The sequence below is a fragment of the Gopherus flavomarginatus genome, chromosome 23 (genome assembly GCF_025201925.1).
Source record: "Gopherus flavomarginatus isolate rGopFla2 chromosome 23, rGopFla2.mat.asm, whole genome shotgun sequence".
In the NCBI taxonomy this organism is placed as follows: Eukaryota; Metazoa; Chordata; order Testudines; family Testudinidae; genus Gopherus; species Gopherus flavomarginatus.
The window spans coordinates 9010044-9025985 of NC_066639.1; the positions used below are offsets into that span (position 1 = coordinate 9010044).

General features: G+C 51.4%; 2 protein-coding genes across 8 annotated transcripts in view; one reads left to right on the forward strand and one right to left on the reverse strand.

Annotated features, from left to right (window-relative positions):
- The window catches only part of LOC127039341 (zinc finger protein 436-like), a 782343-nt gene that overhangs the window by 661750 nt on the left and 104651 nt on the right, over nucleotides 1-15942 (reverse strand). The gene's annotated exons all lie outside the window — the stretch shown is intronic.
- The window catches only part of LOC127039388 (zinc finger protein 436-like), a 191683-nt gene that overhangs the window by 48479 nt on the left and 127262 nt on the right, over nucleotides 1-15942 (forward strand). For 3 of the 7 annotated variants that reach the window (XM_050933058.1, XM_050933060.1, XM_050933059.1), the window contains exon 1: nucleotides 5295-5376. The exons of the other annotated variants lie outside the window; for them this stretch is intronic. The gene's annotated coding sequence lies outside the window, so the exon portion shown is untranslated. Of the gene's footprint in view, nucleotides 1-5294; nucleotides 5377-15942 lie in introns of those variants that run through there. 7 annotated transcript variants of the gene reach the window in all.

The following is a 15942-nucleotide window of genomic DNA, read 5'->3' on the forward strand; positions in this document are numbered from 1 at the left end:
TCAACACTTCAGTGAAGTCACCTTTCAATCTTCTTTTGATAATCTAAACAGGTTGAGCTCTTTCAATAGCTCACTGGAAGGCATTTTTCTCCAGCCCTCAGAACATTTGGTGGCTCTTTGCTGCCCCAGCTCCAATTTCACATCTTTTTCAAATGAGGAAACCAAAACTGGAGGCAGTATAAAAGTTGTATAAAGGTAAAATTAAATAGGTTGCAGAGGAGTTTTTTTTAATTTCGGCTTTTGTTGGTAAAAATTTTATCTCTCTGCGGTGAGAAAAAACACTCCCCGAATGCCAAAATTTGAGCCATGAAAAGCGCAAGTGTGAAGAGCACTTCATAGGTGGAGCTGTGCTCCCGGTGACGAAGCTCCTGCCCCTCGTTTGAGGTGGTTTCGTTTTGTTGTCGGGGGAGCTTTCTCCCAGCGATAAGGAGCGGCCACACAGCGCACCTTACAATGGCACTGGTCAGAGTGCCACAGCTGCGTCGTGGTGAGGTGCGCAGTGTAGACACAGCCTCAGAGCGGGGGAAAGCCGACAGGCGCTGAGGAGCACAGGGTTCAGACAGAGACATCCGTTAGGAGGGGAACTATTCATAGGGATTCTCTATAGCCTAGTAAGGTGGAGAGGATGGAAGATGATAATGTACAGGTAGGTTCTGATGAGAAACAGTGAAATGAAAGAGTCTCCCTCAATTACATCATGTAATAGCAGACAGCTAAAATGGTACACATTTTAGAAGTGCTTAAATACAAATGCTAAACGTCTAAGTACTAAGACTGGTGAATTTGAGTGCCTGGTATTAAGTGATGATATTGATAGAATAGGCATCACAGAAACCCCTGCACCCCCTCCTGCACCCACGTGGGGACACTCACCTGTATGCATGGAGCAGCTGGCATTGCTGCCCCCCACTCCTCCCTGGAACGCTGCTCATCTGGGCACCCCTAGGGGCTGTGGGATGTGGGGGCAAGAAGCGAGATCATCCGAGCTCCCTGCATCCAGGTCACTTTCCTCAGCCAGGCTGCATAGTGAGAGGGCAGAGAGCAGCAGCTTCTGATGCTCCCCTCACAGCACAGCCCAGGTGGGGAAAGTGACCAGGATGCATGGAGCACATAGTGTTGCTCCTCACTCCCCCCAACCCTCTATGGGCCCTCGGAGGAGCATTGGGGCAAGGGAGAGAAGTGAGCACCTTTGCACTGCCACACGATGCCCTTTGACCCCTGGAGCCCTGGGCGGCTGCCGGGGGGCCCCACCCCTAAGGCCAGCCAGGCTCCCCAGAACAAGCAGCAGAAAACACAGAGACTGGCCACACACTGAGCAGTGGTAGCCTGGGCAGCTAGTAATGGAGGCTCGGGGGGCAGGGGGCTCAGCATTGCCAAGGGAACAGTGGGGTCCATGACCAGGGGCCCTGGCCAAGTTAGGTCCCCCTGGAAAAGTCTCCCCCATATCAGCCCCAGGGCTGGAGGAGCTCCCACTCCCTGCTACAGCCCGGGGGCTGCAGCAGGGGCACAGAGCTTCTCTGGTCTCAGGGCAACAGCGGGGCAGAGGTAAAGGAGTGATAGGGTGGGGCCAGTATGGGAAGGGTTGGAACAGAGGTGACAGTGGATGGGGCCATGGGTGGAAGGTGTGGAAGGGGGCAGAGCCACAGACAGAAGGGGGGCATGGTTCTGGTGCTGGGGCCCCCACACTTGTTCTCCCTTTCCCAGGGTTTTGGCATCACTAGCCCCGGCTTAGCGAGTAGGGTTCAGTGGTCCCCATAATGTAGGGCGTGACTCCTAGGGGGACACAGAGGAACATTCATGGGGGCACCTCAGGACCTGAGCCAGCCCACATGGAGGTCAGGGAGGGAGCACCACTCAGCACCACTCTGCCACAGCTCTTCCCCAACCCCACTCTCAGCCTGAGACTCTGGCTCCCAGCCCGGTGTCGACCCCTTTACCCCTATCGGCATCCCTCTCCCCAGCAAGCAACAGCCCCACTCCCAGCACCAGTTCTCGACTGTGGCTTCCGAGGGGCCACAGCCATGGCTAAGAGGGCACAATGTGAAGTATTTGGGGACCACTGGTTTAGGGTGATGTCCTCAATCACTTCTCTGCAGTCCAATAAAAGCTATTCCTCACCCACCTACCCCTCCGTCAGGACAGACTAGGGATGTTCTGCTGCCCTTCACTCATACAGGAAGGAGAATAACATTTTATTCCACTCAATCCTAAAGTGATTTCTAACCCACCACCACCCCCAACTGGTCATTTTGGGGAAGCGGCCCCATCATGCAGCATAGCTAGGCTGAGTAGGTGTGTCTGTGCAAACACGGTCTGTTCCTGAAGTCTTTCCCCAGCTCCTCACTAGACGTGAGGGGGGAGCTCATTCAGACCCTGCTTACGCTTAGTATTTAAAAACTCCATCATATCCCTGTCTCTGCTGGCCTTAGATTTCTCCTCCTGTCCATTTCTTGGCAGCTCGGATGAGCTGACAGAGTGGTTAAGGTGATGGACGGCTACCCCATTATGCTCTGCCCGCATGGGTTCAAATCCTATTCTCATCAGAAGCATTTAGTCTTCACCCTCCTTTATAGACAACCATCTCCCGCTTTGGTACAATAACAGATCAAACAATGTTGCTTGTGTTACCCAAAATTGGGTCAGTTAGTAAGCTTAGAGAGGACTAATAATGCCCCTCCCCCCCAGAGTTTGGCAGAAAGCAGCACATTTATTAGCTTGATAGCTAGGCTCGGGAGGAGGGAGCGTGTCACACTCACATACTCTCGCTCCCAGGACAGGCCTGGCAGTGGAGATGTCAGGATCCTTTAAGGTAAGTGTCCCATAGCACAGTGATGGACAGTGCGATGAAGGTAAGTCTCCCCGAGGCACGTTGGAATGTAACACAGGGAACCACTGGCCAGACGGGCCGGGCGAAGGGCATTCACTGGAGGTACGAAGGAGAGGGGGAAAGCCACTTCACAGGCATTCAAAGAGGGAGAGGAGACAAGCAGGGGGGTGGGAGGTGTAACAGACTTTTTGAGCATACAGGTTATACAGAGCATACAGATCATTGCTGCACCTACAACAGGGTAAGTTCTCAAGCAGTATGTTTTTTACTTTGCCCATCTGTCAATTTTGATGATTATTGATGGAAATATTTTGCCATTGGGTTGTGTGTTTACACAGAAATTGACATTTGCCAACAAATACGCAATTCTTCCAAGCCAGCCTAGTCTGCAGTTGATGGGTTTAGAGGGACACATTCACTCTTCCAGGTCCCCATGCCAGGCCTATGCTCTCCAGGCTGTCAACTTCCCACACTGCTGGGATCCGTCCCTCATCTCCCCCCAGACCACTGCTCCACCCCCACTTCTGGGATTCACTCCCCACACTGTCTAACTCCCTTGCTGGCAGGATCCCTTCCTGTTCCTTTCATTTCCTGCCTCCACTCTGGGCAAAAGCTCTGCACTCTTCCCACACCAGAAGTTGAACCCAGGCCACCTGGGTGAAAACCAGGAATCCTGACCACTAGTGCATATGGGACTATTGTTGCATCTGACGAAGTGGGTATTCACCCACGACAGCTCATGCTCCAATACGTCTGTTAGTCTATAAGGTGCCACAGGATTCTTTGCTGCTATTATTACTACAACTCAGGCCTTGGCTACACTGGAGAGTTGCAGCGCTGGTGGTGGCTTTACAGTGCTGTAACTTACTCCTCGTCCACACTGGGAAGGCACATACAGCGCTATATCTCCCTGGCTACAGCGCTGCATGTACTCCACCTCAACGAGAGGAATAAAGAGAACAGAGCAGGTGCTGCAGCGCTGGGGTGCCAGTGTAAACAGTGATTAATCTTACTACGCTGTCACTGACCTCCAGAACCTTCCCATAATGCTTTTAAGTAGAGCTCACACTCTTTGTTTTGGTGTGATGCCTCTGTTTGTTTTGTTGTGAGTTCGGGGCTCCCGGAGCTGCTTATCTATAAACCAAACACAGTTACTGTTTGCAGTGAATGAGCAGAGGCAGGGGAATCCCTTTGGAACGCCCACAGCTGGTGTTTGCTTGAGGAGAGAAGCAGCCCGGGGGCGGCGAGGTCTGTTTTGGAGCAGCTTTTTATCTGGTCTGTGAGGAAAAAACAAAGGTGGCTATTTGCATTTAGTGAATGAGAGAGGGGTGGGGGAAGGGGTTAGAACTTGCCAGGCAGGGAGCTGACACAGTGTCAGCTCCAAAAATCCACTCGCTCTGTCTCCCCCACGCTCCCTGTCACACTCCGCCCCACCCTCCTCTTTTGAAAAGCACATTGCAGCCACTTGAATGCTGGGATAGCTGCCCATACTGCACCACTCCCAACAGCGCTGCAAATGTGGCCATGACAGTGTGCTGGTAGCTGTCAGTGTGTCCACACTGCAGCGCTTTCCCTACACAGTTTTACGAAGACAGCTTTAACTCCCAGCGCTGTACAGCTGCAAGTGTAGCCAAAGCATCTCTAAGCCAACCCCTTATGACAGCAGCAGGGACTAGTGTGACTGGATGTCCCGATTTTTGGATCTTTTTTCTTATATAGCTGCCTATTACCCCCACCCCGTGTAAGAGTTTTTCACATTTGCTGTCCAGTCACCCTAGCAGGGGTTGCACACAGGGCTGCATTAACCTTCAGGTGCTGAGGTTTCCCTCTCTCCATTCCCAGAGCCTGTGATCAGGAAACAGACATCAGGGCTCCCAGGTGCTGCACAGACCATGACTGAGATCAGACCGCATATTGTGCAAGGTGCTGTATAAACCCTGGCCAACATTGGGACACCCAGGGGGTTCCCCCAATTTCCCTGAGCCTCTGCTGCCCAACTTCTTCTGACTCCATCTGGATCACCCCCCTCCACAAAAAAACCACCTTTCCAACCAGTCCTTCTTTCCCTGCCCCCTGATTCTGCTTTCACACCCTGGGACCATCTCCTCTCTTCGTCTCTCCCCCTCCAGGTGAAGCAGAGATGGAGGCAACTTCAGCCACTGGAGACAGCCCCAGTGAGTGCTGCAGCCAGCCCCGGGGGGGGTGTTTGCAGACACAGAAAGGGAGCAGCTGTTAGGTCGGTGGAGGGGGCTGGGAAGAAGGAGGCAGGAGAACAAAGCCCAGAGACCCAACACTGGGCAGCTCCTGGGGGCGGGGCTCTGGCTCAGCTCAGGGGCGGGACAGGTCCTGGGGGCGGGGCTCTAGCACAGCCCGGGGGCGGGGCAGCTCCTGGGGGCGGGGCTCTGGCACATTGTGACGCGGAGCCCGGGCTCAGCAGCTGCTCCTTGGTTCTCCACGTGCTGCCAGCAGCGCTGGAGCTGCCCGAGCCGGAGCGGAGCCGCTGTTCTCAGCTGCAGCCAGGATCTGCCCCCAGCCCCGCTGGGATCCAGGTGGGGACAGAGACTGGGGCCCGGGGGTTCCCCTTGGTGTGGCTGGCGGGGGCGGGAGGGGAGAAGCCGGAGCTGCAGGCGGGGGAAGGGCAGTGGGACATTGTGACCCGGAGCCCCCGGGGTGTGAGAGGCTGGGGTGGTGGGAAAGGGACTCTGCCCCGGGGAGCCTGGGAGAAGCCGTGGAGCCGCCTCGGCCACAGTGGAGCTACAGCAGGATCAGCCCGCCCCGCTGGGATTTGGGGGGCCGGGGCCCGGCGGGGGGGCAGAGAGTGGGGCAGAGCCCGAGGCCCGGCGAGGGGGCGGAGCCTGGGGCCTGGCGGGGAGGCCGAGGGGGAGCCCGGGGCCCGGCGGGGGGGGGCGGTGTATTAAATCGCTCCCCATAGCAATGTGCTACTCCCGGGCACTGCGCATGCCCAGTAACAGCTGCTGAAGCCGCTGCCCTTCCCCCTGCCCGGACCAGCCGTAACGTTCCGCCGGGCTCTGGGGGCGGGGCTGGAGCGGGTGGGGCGGGGGGAGTAACAGGAGGCGGGGGAGTGGGCGCTGAGCAGGAAATTGATGGGTGGGGAGGGGGGTCAGGCAGCTGGAGGCAGGGTCCGGGAGGGGTGGGGGCTAAAGGGCACAATCCGGGCTGGCGGGAGGAGCAGGAGTTGAGCTCAGGGGGAGGCGCTGGCAGAGCCCCCCCCTTTGGTGTGTGGGGGGGTGTCAGGGAGGGGAGAAGCCGGAGTTGCAGGAAGGGGGAGGTCACTGTGGTGGGGGGGTAGAACTGTTTCTGTGCAGCCAGGACATTCCCGGGGTGCGGGGGAGGTGAGTTAACTGGATCCTGTCCCTGTTTTTGCCACTTCCTCCCACACACACATTCTCTCAAGATTTCCCCTTTTTTCTCTCATTATCACACGTGGCTATAAAATCCAGGGAGATTCCCCCTCTCCCCAATGATCAGCTCTCTAATTGCCTCTGCTTTTCCCTTTTCTCTCCATACTTCTCAAATGTCAATTTAAAATCTCTCCGATGGGGGGTGGATTTTCCCACTCATTTTATCTGCAGCAATTTGTCCTTGTTCGGGTGGGAAATTGTTGCCCCGGGTCATTCCCCAGAACATGGCTCCCCCTGGAGTGGGGATGGGATGGGATGAGAAGCCTGTTCTCTGCCAGGGCAGGGAAGGGAGGAGCACAACCCCCATGGAGACTGCCCAGACACCATTTCCCAATCCTCCTGCTACCCCTTCCATTGTCCAGGCAGCCTTCCAGCTCCTCCCCCCCTCTTAAATCAGCTCCTCAAAGGGCTCTGAGCTGCTCACGTGAATGGTTGCCCCGGGGACGGCGGGGACCATCACATTCTGTTTATGTATTGGACAGTCATATAAAATCCAGTCCAACAATCCCCCTTTTCCACTAGTTATTTAATAGCAACATCAAATCCCCTCTGATCTTGGTGGTTTTCTCTCATGTTATCAAAGGTCGTTTGTGACAGGTTCTGTCTGCGTATCTCAAAGATTGATATAAAATACCCCAAACATTTGCCCCACTTCTCTCTAGTTGTTTTATTTCTAATTGAATATGATGGGTTGTTTCCCAATGTGCTAAGATGCAGCCTCCTCTGGGGTGGATCCATGGTGGCCATTATTTGCTAGTGACAGCCTGTGGACCTTTCTTGCCCTCCAGGCCTTCCATTCTCCTGTTAAAGAAGCACCCCCCAGGCTCTCTCTGCGTGTGTGACTGGCCAGCAGGGGGTGGTGTTAACTTTCTAGCCACTTCTCACACTCTGTGAGGTAAGGCTTCCAGGGGCAGGAAAGGTGTCTGTGTGGGGAGATTGCAGCTGAAGGGGCATTGTGGTAGGGGGAGGCCTCTGGGTGGCTGGGAAGGGGGTACCCTAGTCAGGTTGGTGGGTTGTGGAGGTCTGGGATTTTGGGGGTGTGGTTCTGATGTGCCCATCTCTGAGGCTATGGGTCCTGGAGGTGGGTATCGCTGGGGGCCTGGTGGCTGCAGAACAGTGGGGGTGGGTGTCTCTTGGGGGGGCAGGACAGAGGGTTAGAGGGAGCCTGGTTCTGTGCCAGGGGCTCTGTCTGTGCTTCCCCCGCTGGTTCCTGGTTTTGTTGCCATGCCCAGTGCACAGAGCTGGGGGAGAGGATCCCTGGCACTAGGACAGGGCATGCCAGGGAAGCAGAGTGAGGGGTCCCACTGTAAAGCATCAGGGGGTCACACTGGGCAGAGGAGGGGGTCCCAGGCAAATGTCAGAGTAGATCGTTCTGGAGGGTGGGGGAGTTCCTAGGCAGGCAGTGAGGGACTGAGTTCCCAGTGGGGAGGTCCCTTGAGGGGGTCCCTGGCTGCTGGGGGCTCTTGGTGGGGGGAACTCTTTGGGATTCCCAACCTGGCAATCATGGTCTGGTGGGGGTTCTCTGGCCAGTGGGGCTTTGAGGGGTATCTGGGGTCCCTGGCCAGGGACTCTGGGGGCTGCGTCCCAGGGAATATCTGATGGGATCCTGGCTGGAGGGTGTCTGGGGCCCCTGGCTGGGGGGTCTGGGCTCTGGGTACTACGGGGTGTCTGGGGGCTGCTGCTAACCATGATCCTTCTCTCTGGTCAACTTTTGCCAGAGTCCTGGCTCCAAGCACTGCCCGGCATTCCCCAGTCATGTGCCCTGTCACTGGGATAACTTTCTGTCCACTTAGCAAACACTGTTAGTGTGAAATCACAGATTTTGCTTTTCTCCTCTTTTGAAAACTGCAGGAACTTTCGGTTCCGTTTGGAAAATTTGTGCCCCCAGTCCTTGTCCTAGATCTGCGGGGGTGAGGGAGGTGGGAAAGGAGTCAGCACTGCCACACGATGCTCTTTTCCGCAGCATTCTGGACTCATTCTCTCTGAAATCTGGTGTCATTGAGACCATTGTTAATCCGGAGTCACTGTATGGAAAGACAAGGAGTGACTCCAGATGGACAGTGGGGCAAATGAGATCAGCAATTCTCCCTGTGAGGAGGGGCTCCCATTAGCTGCTCTCCCCAGAGAGCTAAAGGAGGGAAGCTGCTCAAACGCTCTTTCCCTCTCTGCTCAGGATATTGGGGTTCAGCTTCCTGGGTCAGATGCTGCAGCCTCCATTGTGATCTGGGAGACCAGGCTTGGCAGCTGCTGCTCCCCCAGTGGGGCTCTGTGCTGGGAAGTGACCTTTATTAAAGCTTCTTCTCTGCCCGTCCCAGAGGATGACTTTCTGCAGCTGGTCCTAGCCCCCTAGGGCAGCCCTGTGCCCTGTTACTACTAAATTCTGAGCCAGAGTCTCCAGGTAACTGAAAGACCTCAGGGAATGTCCTAGGGTCTGGCAAGAAAATGACTCTGCACAAACAACCCCACCTCATTTCTCCTCCCATTAGCGGTTGCCAGGAGAAAATCCAGCCATGGGAGAGCAAAGCCCCCAGGAATGGGACTTTCCCAGCGAGAGGGGCAGGGAAAGAGTACAGGGGAAGGGGAGATTGAAAGGGGCAGTGGGAGAAATGAGTAGGGGGAGAGATTTCCAGCTCTCTTGTCCACCCAGACACATATATTGCTGCATCCCTGGGCAGAACCACTTTCCAGTGAACAAAACAAGGATCAGAGAGAGGAAAAGCCAGTTCCTGACTCCATATTCCCCCAGCTGGGGTGTGGCTGCCATGGGGTCAGTGGCCGAGGGGATCCTCCACAGTGACTCCTTTGGTTCTGCTCTTTTCTAGCCTTGTGTTCAGAGACTTTGTTATGAGGTGAGGGGAGGGAGAAGGGAGGTTAAAAATCTCTCTGTGGGCTTAGCCTGGCAGCAGGGGCCAGGTCTACAGTGTAATAACATGCTTGATCTCTTTCCCAGGATGGCAGAATCTAGAGTATCTGTCTGCAGGGAAAGGGCCTGGGAGAATCATCATGTGAAATTAACTAAAGCCTGTTCTGAAGCCCCCACAACTGCCCTTCTCTCCCAGACAGGCTGGAGAATGACATCCATGTTTCACTCCAGCTCATCCCCTCCTCCCATGGGAGAGGGAAGAGAAATGGGTGCAGAGGAGCCTGTTAAGGTAGGGATTATCGGGAAGTTGCTGGTGGGTTCCTGAAGGGCGGGAGAGGGACAGCAAATACACCAGAGATGGGAAGATTTGCACAGCCTGGTTTGGAGGTTGGAGCGGGGCAGGAAATGCACAGGGTGGGGAAGGGAGGAGGACAGCTTGAGATAAACCTGCTGGGAGTTGTTTATTAAGTGGCCTAGATTCTAGGAACAGACCCATGAGATTAGGTGGTGGAAATACCCTAATCTGTGAAACCAAGAATAACCCACTTACCTAGAAAAGCAGCAAAGAATCCTGTGGCACCTTATAGTCTAACAGACGTTTTGGAGCATGAGCTTTCGTGGGTGAATGCCCACTTCTTCAGACTAACACGGCTACCTCTCTGATACTTGCCACCTACCTAGAGCTAGTCAAACTGGCCAGACTCCCAGTGCTGGAGCCCGACCTGACTAACCAGCGGCTGCTGTGAGATATGAAGGGGGCACCCACCAGTGAGGTTTAGGAGAGCTGCCCCGTCCTTCATATCCAGCTCCTCACGATGAGGAGGTTATTGGGCTTCCTACCAGGGAGCTCTCCCTGGACCCTGTTAGGGGCTCCATCTCCTGTATAGTTCTGTGGCTAGTAGGTGTGTGATGGATCTGCTGGGAGAGACAAGGGGCTCTCTCTTGGTCCCCTTAACATGGTGTTTCCAGGATGCTCTTTGCAGGGTAGGGGTGGGACTCTGTTGACTCTGATTGACTTCTCTCCCCCACGAATAGTGGGGCTGAGAGTGGGACATCAGGTCCAGAGTGTTGGACTCTTGTTCTTTCAGGGGCTGGTGATCTTCGAGGAGGTGGCTGTGTATTTCACCAGAGAAGAGTGGGCTCTGCTGGACCCCACTCAGAGAGCCCTCTATAGGGATGTCATGCAGGAGAACTATGAGAATGTGACCTCGTTGGGTAAGGATTCCCGTCCCCTTGATTCTTGGAATAGGAAATGAAGAGATAAGGTTCATGCCAACCCCACAATGCCACCTCTACTCTGCCCTGTTTCAGCATCACCCCAGTATACCAGTGACACACACACACTGACACGGGTCCTCCCCTGCTGCAAAACACTTTGGGAACAGAGCACAGGAGCCGTATCGCACAGTGTCAAATAGCTCCTGTTTGCTCAAGTGAACTTCTTTGAGATGGGATGACCATATCTGCACGGAGTATTCGAGATGTGGGTGTACCATGGGTTTATATAGAGGCAATAGGAGATTTTCTGTCTTATTATCTATCCCTTTCTTAATGATTCCCAACATTCTGCTCACTTTTTTCACTGCTGCTGCAGATTGAGTGGATATTTGCAGAGAACTATCCACAGTGACTCCATGATCTCTCTCTTGAGTGGAAACAGCTAATTTAGACCCCATCTTCTGTATGTATAGTTGGGATTATGTTTTCCAATGGGCTGCAATATGTGTTATCCTGACATCTAGTACTGCTGAGATCCTGAATTCAGTGATATCCCTGCCCTTCCTGTTCCCTTTCTCCAATGAACCCCACCAGCCCATGCTTCCTGTTCCCAGCTTCCCCAAGACTCTCTTTGTCTCTGTCTCTGGACCTCTCTATCAGCAAGAAGCAGTGCCAGGGAGACTTGCCCTCTCTCTGGAGTCTTTGATTTCTGGGACATAGATTTACTTTCTCTGTGTTTTAGGAGGCTCTTTGAAATTGAGTGTCTGTGATATTAACCACAGTGCAACCTGGACTGTTGAACAGCTGTGTCTCCTCAGTTCTCAAGCTGGCGTGCCTTTTCCACTGCTCTTCTGTGAGAGCAGCCACTCCTGGGCAGTTCACACACGGTCTCCAGCATGTAACTCACTCCCAGCTACAGTTTTGAGTGCTGCTAGTCAGTGACTCACAAATTAGAGTACCTCACAGGAGATCCCCAGAAAATTCTCTGCTCCCTGACTTTCCCAAGAAATGTGCATCTTTCCCTGTCCAGCACACTCCTGAACAACGCAAGCTCATATGAAGTCTGTCATTTCATCAGTGGAAAATGACATGCGCCAGCCTTGTTATCCCAAATGGAGTTTCCAACACACTTTAATACAAACACACTGGTTAGATAAAGAATAAAACAAGATTGTTAACTATCAAAAAACATATTTTACCATACAGATAATGAGGCATAAAGCTCAGAATTGTTTACAAAAGAAATGCAAGATAAAACACAAACTAATGTCTAAGTTAACAAGCTGAAACGGATTCAAGGCAAATGTTTCTCTCACCCTGTGCTGAGACAGGCTGGTTTTCCTTTCAGCCAGGTCTCGGCCTAACCCACCCCTGCTGCCCATGTTCAGTTCTTCAGGAGTTGTCATGAGCAGAGGGAAAGGGCAGAGAGAGAGAGTCTCAAGCATTTTCCTCACCTCTTCTAAGAATTCAGTCCTTTGTACTAGAAACCACTTCAGTTCTCAGCTCAGTCACGGTGACAGGCTGTCTGTTGGAGATTAGAGATTTGTGCGGGAAAGTCTACAGAAAGAGCTTTGGAGCTTTGGTCAAGCTTGTAGGCCTAAAGTATTAGCTGAGCTTGTTTCTCTGTGTAAAGGGCATAGAAAGGCAAAGTGGAATGGAAAATCCCCCAAATTGGGGAACAATGGCTTTGTGTGCCGAAGGGGCCTAAGTAGGTGAAGTGGAAAGTCGCTAAACACACTGATTTGCAATAACCGAGATTGTGAAACATGACCACAGTGGAAGTGTTAGAAAAGTCAAACAACAAACTAGACTCATAGATTCTAGGACTGGAAGGGACCTCGAGAGGTCATCGAGTCCAGTCCCCTGCCCTTATGGCAGGACCAAATACTGTCTAGACCATCCCTAAAAGACTTTTATCTAACCTACTCTTAAATATCTCCAGAGATGGAGATTCCACAACTTCCCTAGGCAATCTATTCCAGTGTTTAACTACCCTGACAGTTAGGAACTTTTTCCTAATGTCCAAGCTAAACCTTCCTTGCTGCAGTTTAAGCCCATTGCTTCTTGTTCTATCCTTAGAGCCTAAGGTGAACAAGTTCTCTCCTTCCTCCTGATGACACCCTTTTAGATACCTGAAAACTGCTATCATGTCCCCTCTCAGTCTTCTCTTTTCCAAACTAAACAAACCCAATTCCTTCAGCTTTCCTTCATAGGTCATGTTCTCAAGACCTTTAATCATTCTTGTTGCTCTTCTCTGGACCCTCTCTAATTTCTTCACATCTTTCTTGAAATGCGGTGCCCAGAATTGGACACAATACTCCAGCTGAGGCATAACGAGTGCAGAGTAAAGCGGAAGAATGACTTCTCGTGTCTTGTTTACAACACACCTATTAATGCATCCCAGAATCACGTTTGCTTTTTTTGCAACAGTATCACACTGTTGACTCATATTAAGCTTGTGGTCCACTATGACCCCTAGATCTCTTTCTGCCATACTCCTTCCTAGACAGTCTCTTCCCATTCTGTATGTGTGAAACTGATTGTTCCTTCCTAAATGGAGCACTTTGCATTTATCTTTATTGAACTTCATCCTGTTTACCTCAGACCATTTCTCCAATTTGTCCAGATCAGTTTGAATTTTGACCCTGTCCTCCAAAGCAGTTGCAATCCCTCCCAGTTTGGTATCGTCCTCAAACTTAATAAGTGTACTTTCTATGCCAACATCTAAATCGTTGATGAAGCTATTGAACAGAGCCGGTCCCAAAACAGACCTCTGCGGAACCCCACTTGTTATACCTTTCCAGCAGGATTGGGAGCCATTAATAACTACTCTCTGAGTACGGTTATCCAGCCAGTTATGCACCCACCTTATAGTAGCCCCATCTAAATTGTACTTTCCTAGTTTATCTATAAGAATATCATGCGAGACCGTATCAAATGCCTTACTAAAGTCTACGGGCTTGGCTACACTAGAGAGTTGCAGCGCTGGTGAGGGGGTTACAGCGCTGCAACTTAGGATGTGGCCACACTTGCAAAACACGGCCAGCGCTGCAACTCCCTGGTTGCAGCGCTGGCTGTACACCCGGTCGAGCCTCGAGTGTAGGGATTCCAGCGCTGGTGATCCAGCGCTGGTCAGCAAGTTTGGACACCCACCAGCGCTTTTATTGACCTCCGGGGTATAAGGAGGTATCCCAGAATTCCTGTCCACAACAAACCGGAAGAAAGGGGGAGCTCGGAGTTCAGCCAAACTGCTTATTTAAAAAACAAACACAGCTCCTGTTTGCTGAGCGAGCTGAGGCAGGCAGGGGAATTACTTTGGAATGTTCACAGCTGTTTGCTTGAAGAGAGAAACAGCACGCTAACGAGGGGGAGGGGGAAGTCCGTTGCTGATCTGGTCTGACTGGTATTTAGCTGTGCATAATTTGCAGTTAGTGAATGAGAGATGAGTGGGGGAAGGGAGTTAGAACTTTTAAAATGATTGAAGCTAGGCACAAGTACTTAGGACTTGCAAGGCAGGGAGCTGAGAACAGTGTCAACTCCAAAAATTCATTCTGTCTGTCTCCTCCACGCTCCCTGTCACATTCCACCCCACCCCCCTCTTTTGAAAAGCACGTTGCAGCCACTTGAATGCTGGGATAGCTGCCCACAATGCACCACTCCCAACAGCGCTGCAAGTGCTGCAAATGTGGCCCCACTGCAGCGCTGGTAGCTGTCAGTGTGGCCACACTGCAGCGCTGGCCCTACAAAGCTGTACGAACACAGCTGTAACTACCAGCGCTGCAAAACTATAAGTGTAGCCATACCCTAGGTATATCACATCCACCACTTCTCCTTTATCCACAAGGCTCGTTATCCTATCAAAGAATGCTATCAGATTAGTTTGACATGATTTGTTCTTTACAAATCCATGCTGGCTATTCCCTATCACCTTACCACCTTCCAAGTGTTTGCAGATGATTTCTTTAATTACTTGCTCCATTATCTTCCCTGGCACAGAAGTTAAACTAACTAGTCTGTAGTTTCCTGGGGTTTTTTTATTTCCCTTTTTATAGATGGGCACTATATTTGCCCTTTTCCAGTCTTCTGGAATCTCCCCCGTCTCCCATGATTTCCCAAAGATAATAGCTAGAGGCTCAGATACCTCCTCTATTAACTCCTTGAGTATTCTAGGATGCATTTCATCAGGCCCTGGTGACTTGCAGGCATCTAACTTTTCTAAGTGATTTTTTACTTGCTCTTTTTTTATTTTATCTTCTAAACCTACCCTCTTCCCGTAAGCATTCACTATATTAGACATTCCTTCAGACTTCTCAGTGAAGACCGAAACAAAGAAGTCATTAGGCATCTCTGCCATTTCCAAGTCTCCCGTTACTGTTTCCCCCTCCTCACTGAGCAATGGGCCTACCCTGTCCTTGGTCTTCCTCTTGCTTCTAATGTATTGATAAAAAGTCTTCTTGTTTCTCTTTATTCCCATAGCTAGTTTGAGTTCATTTTGTGCCTTTGCCTTTCTAATCTTGCCTCTGCATTCCTGTGTTATTTGCCTATATTCGTCCTTTGTAATCTGACCTAGTTTCCATTTTTATATGATGCCTTTTTATTTTGTAGGTCACGCAAGATCTCGTGGTTAAGCCAAGGTGGTCTTTTGCCACATTTTCTATCTTTCCTACCCATCGGAATAGCTTGCTTTTGGGCCCTTAATAGCTTCCCTTTGAAAAACTGCCAACTCTCCTCAGTTGTTTTTCCCCTCATCTTGATTCCCATGGGACCTTACCTATCAGCTCTCTGAGCTTACCAAAATCTGCCTTTCTGAAATCCATTGTCTCTATTTTGCTGTACTCCCTTCTACCCTTCCTTAGAATTGCAAACTCTATGATTTCATGATCACTTTCACCCAAGCTTCCTTCTACTTTCAAATTCTCAACAAGTTCCTCCCTATTTGTTAAAATCAAGTCTAGAACAGCTTCCCCCCAGTAGCTTTTTCAACTTTCTGAAATAAAACGTTGTCTGCAATGCAGTCCAGGAACTTATTGGATAGTCTGTGCCCCGCGATGTTATTTTCCCAACATATATCTGGATAGTTGCAGTCCCCCATCACCACCAAATCTTGAGCTTTGGATGATTTTGTTAGTTGTTTGAAAAAAACCTCATCCACCTCTTCCACCTGATTAGGGTGCCTTTAGTAGACTCCCAGCACGACATTACCCATGTTTTTTACCCCTTTTAGCCTAACCCAGAGACTCTCAACACTTCCATCTCTTATGTCCATCTCCACCTCAGTCCAAGTGTGTACATTTTTAATATATAAGGCAACACCTCCTCCCTTTTTCCCCTGTCTGTCCTTCCTGAGCAAACTATACCCATCCACACCAACATTCCAGTCGTGTGTATTATCCCACCAAGTTTCAGTAATACCAACAATGTCATAGTTGTATTTATTTATTAGCACTTCCAGTTCTTCCTGCTTATTACCCATACTTCTTGCATTTGTATATAGGCATCTAAGATACTGGTTTGATCCTACCTCCCAGCTTTGCCCTGACCCTCCTTTCTCTCTGCCATTATAGCCCACGCTCCCTCCTGTTTCCAACCCATCTCCCAGGTCTTGTTCCCCA